This window comes from Vigna radiata, unplaced genomic scaffold (genome assembly GCF_000741045.1).
Source record: "Vigna radiata var. radiata cultivar VC1973A unplaced genomic scaffold, Vradiata_ver6 scaffold_48, whole genome shotgun sequence".
NCBI lineage: Eukaryota > Viridiplantae > Streptophyta > Magnoliopsida > Fabales > Fabaceae > Vigna > Vigna radiata.
In genome coordinates, this window is record NW_014542925.1 from 2,113,959 (window position 1) to 2,118,448 (window position 4,490).

The 4,490-nt window shown below is 31.7% G+C and overlaps 1 long non-coding RNA gene across 1 annotated transcript in view; it reads right to left on the bottom strand.

Moving 5' to 3' along the window:
- Nucleotides 1-3,654: 3,654 nt before the first annotated feature.
- Nucleotides 3,655-4,490, bottom strand: part of LOC106752860 — a 3,942-nt gene continuing 3,106 nt past the window's right edge. Inside the window, exon 5 of the long non-coding RNA XR_002666692.1 lies at nucleotides 3,655-3,866. This is a non-coding gene — a long non-coding RNA (uncharacterized LOC106752860). The remainder of the gene's footprint in view (nucleotides 3,867-4,490) is intronic.

A 4,490-nucleotide genomic window follows, 5' to 3' on the forward strand; every position in this document is an offset into this window, starting at 1 on the left:
TTTGTAGCTAAGATGTATTCGCTCCTAGAAACCCCAAGTTCACCAAATTAACCTGATCGAGATGGATTTGGTCCTATACAACACAATGAGTGACCTTTAGAAACGATAACCCTTAAATTCGTGCTCGTATTCCACGTTTAAATTCGTCGATTGACATCACAATCAGTAAATCACTATAAATATAAATAAAATAAATTTCATTTTTTTTTTACGTTTAAATTTAAAAATGATTTATTTTCCTTGTAGTTTACCTCTGCCTAACCCATGTTAAGAAAATTAGGTCAGAGTAGCATCACAAAGACTATTAACTTCTTTTAAGGCATTGAAAGTGGCGTTGTCCTAAAGTACTTTAAGAAGGCACCGCATACCACGTTGTTAGACTACTCGTGGAGCACATCATGTTAGGTGGGTGGGAAACTTAAGTGTTATACTTTTAAAACAAGTTACTTATATTTAATTATTACTTTTAGAATCTAATATAGCATTAATTATGAATATGTTTTTAATTCCTAAAATATAATCTGTTTCAATTTTATTCTTATAATTTCTTTTACTTTTAATTGTTCCAAATTCTTATTATGGTCTTTTTAAAAAAAAAAGAAACAGGTTATCTTTTTTAGTCATAATTTTTTTTTTCATTTTGACTTTGCCTTTTCAAAAATGTCTGATAAGAACTTGATACAATAACCTACATATATTAAAAGAAAAAAAAGAAAATATTGAAAGAAAAGAATAATGTAACAAGAATTAACAGATGTATAAACAAAAGTGAAAAAAATTATTGGAAATAAAATAAAATAACCAAGGGAAAAAACATATTTAGTTTAGTTTATTTAAGAATGTAGTATCCGTTATAATATTATTTATAATGGCTGGAAATTATATATAATAATTTTAACAATTAAAAATATATAAAAATATTACATTTCCTTGGTTCTTAGTTATTGGAAACAGGATGACATAGTTTCAACACCAAGAGGGAATTAATTGGTGAGGTTAAAAAATTAGAGTTTTTTTAAATCTTTTTCGCAAAGTATAAAGTTTTACAAAGTTTTTTGAATCGCAAGGAATAAGAAGTTTAAGTGCAGTGGAAAAATAAAGTTGACTACGTAGAATGTAAAGTCGACTTAAAGTAAAGAGTTTAGGAAAAGAGAAAGCAAACACATCTTCAATGCCTACATCCAGTGTCCTTCCACAATCAGGAAGTCAATGCACTATATTAGTCAAGGTTTATACACAAGATTTCTATAGAGACCTCCACGTCAAAAGTATAGACAATCTCTCTAATCCTCTAACTAAAAATGTAGGCAGCAACACAAAGATATACAAAAAGATATCCCCTCTTCTGTAATTTTCAACCCACTTTAAACAATCCTCAAAGTGTACAGAACTTCACAAGTTCTCTTCCTGTAATCCCAACAAGGCATTCCAATCTTCAATAGATTGATAAGAGTCTTGATCAATATGATGAACACCAGCAGTGCAGAATTTGATCAAACAATAAGCGCAAATTTCTTCGTTCTAAAGAAACTCTTCAAAGAAAGATCTCATTCGTCTTCTTGATGAGTTCTTGGAGAGTTTTTCACAAAGATCACAATTTGAAACAACAAATGAAATTGTTAGAACAACCAAAGTCTTTGTGAATTACAGAATCATGTCTATTTATAGTTTTCTATAAAACAGACACTCTTGTAGTCGACTTTGCTACTAATGTAGTTGACTGTCATCAGACAGTTATAACAGTTAAAACAATTAGTAGCAGTCATAACAACCAAATTGATTACGCATTTAATTCAGTTGACTTGCATTTAATGCTTGAATGTAGAATTGAAATATAATCGTTATAGTTCATAAGCATTAACAGAATTTCAAAACATTAACTAATTAAGTCGAATTCCCTGCACATGCAGTCGACTTTAACACTTCAAATCAGTTTTGACAAACTTTTCATTTCAAAATTACTCACAAACTTTTTTTAAAAATTTATGCAAAGTCATGAGTTTTAATCGACTTACTTCGTAATGAAGTCGACTTAAACCTTGCAGTTTTGCCACACAATAAGTTCAACAAAGTGCATGTGGTTTTCTTTTTTGAAACATATGTTATGCAATCACAAATGATGTATCAAGTATAAAATCAGTGAATATGCATACATATATGAAAATCAACACAAACATGTTCTTCGAGATATCATTCACAATAAAGATTTGAGCATGTAACACATAACAATACATGTGTTATTAATAATGTGTTGTCATCATAAAAAACCAAAACACTGTGAGATTAAGGTTTAGCTAAACCAGTGGTTCCCTTATCAACAATCTCAATAATGGATATCTTCAATAAATTAGAGATTACTTTGCCTTTGACCAAAACATTGCAAAAAATTACCCCTTATGCTAAATGCTTGAAATAGTTTCTCACTAAAAAGAAGAAATATCTAGATGAAGAAACAATTGAAGTACAGGGGAACTGCAGTGCTATTATGGAGAAGACTTTCCCTCAAAAATTCAAAGATTCGGGGAGTTTCTCCATCCCATGTACCATTTGGAATCATGATATAGGGAAGACTCTTGTTGATTTAGGGGTTAGCATCAATCTGATGCCCCTATCTATGTTCAAGAAGATTGGTGGTCTAGAGGTCAAACCCACAAGAATGGTTTTACAAATGGTAGACAAGTCCATCAAACATCCTTATGGTGTAGTAGAAGATGTGGCAATTCAGATTGATAAACTCAAATTCCCATGATATGAAAAATGTATCAAATCAGTCCTCATGACAGCACTTAATGAACAACAAATCACAAGTTTTCATACCTAGGTATCCAATATTTTGTGATTTGCTAACGAAATGTGTTATGAACAACAGATCACTTAATGAAAAACTTGTGATTTGTTAACGGATATAACTGATTTGATACATTTTTCATATCATAGGGACTAAAGGTTGACATTTTTAAAAGCGGGGACTAAACTGAACATCAAAACTTAACTTAGGGACCAAAAAAGGATTTAAACCTATTATCTATGAATGCAAAGATATGATACTTGTATGGATACGAACCATATCCGATACGTCAATTTATTTATTTGGAAATAATTTATTTATTTGAAAATAATAAGATAGGAATAATTTATTTATTTGAAAATAATAAGATAATGATGTTAGGAAACAGGTAGGCTTCGTTTTACACCAAGCGGGGGGTGAATTAGTGTTAGTTGAAAATCAAAATCTTTTCGCAATCTTGGTATGAAAATTTAAAGCTTTTGATCTTTCCTTGAAATGCAAGTAATGAAAATTTAATGCAGCGGAAAAACGCAATTGACTGCTAAACAAATATAGTCGACTGGAAATAAAGAGTGTAGGGATAGAGAAAATCAAACACTGGATTTTATACTGGTTCGGCCAATAATGCCTACATCCAGTGTCCTTCCCATCCAGAAAGCAAATGCACTATAATGGTTACGGTTTTTACAACAAGGAATTTATAGAAGCACCACGCAAAAATATAAATCTCCTCTCTAACCCAAAACCAAATATAGCTGCACACAAAAAACCATAATTGCAGCAAGAATCCCCTCTTCTGCAATCTGCACCCACGTCAAACAATCGTCAACGTGTCACCAGCACTCTTCACAGGATGTCAAGCCTATCACAGTAGATTTCATAGGTTGCCAAGCCTACAATCAAACGTAGTAGTCTTCACAGGATGTCAAGCCTTCAAAGATCAAACAAAAGCACCTTCTTTGTGCATATATTGATTAAGCAGTATGAGCAATTGACTCCTCCCTTTGAGTTTCTCTCAAGCAAGATCACCATTGTCTTCTTGGAGAATTCTTGGAGCTTCTAAAACAAAGAATTCAATCTGAAACAGGAAAATGAATAGCCTACTAATTCAGTTGACTGTATTAAGGCAGTTATAACAGTCAGTCAACACAAAGGTTCCTCAGTCAACAAAATCAATACACATTTATTACAGTTGACCAGGTCACACAGTCTTAACTAACTTTTGAAAAATATAGTCGTTGGAGCAAGTAGGCTTAACACAATTTCAAACAGATCAGTAACACAGTCGAATATGTGATCCACACTGTCGACTGACACATGAAAAATCACTTTGAAATTGTTTTCAACACAAAATCTCACATAGCACTGGTTCACAAAATCTGTACAAAGATTTTACTATAGTCGAATCCATTATGAGTGTATTCGACTATATTAGAACTTTGTCACAACAAATATAAGTATTTTATTTTACATTTTATTTCATAAATGTGCAGTAATCAAAAACATTTTATTTCACATTTCAATAACTACAAAAAAATTGTTATTTAACAGAGGTTTTTATTTCAATTTGTGGAGGTTTTTTTACCCTCTGCAAATCAATTTGCGGGGGGTTTCCAAACCTCCGCAGTTAGAGTCATCGCAATTAATTTGCGGAGGTTTTTAATGACCCCTGGTATCCTCCACTATGTGATATGTATTGCAT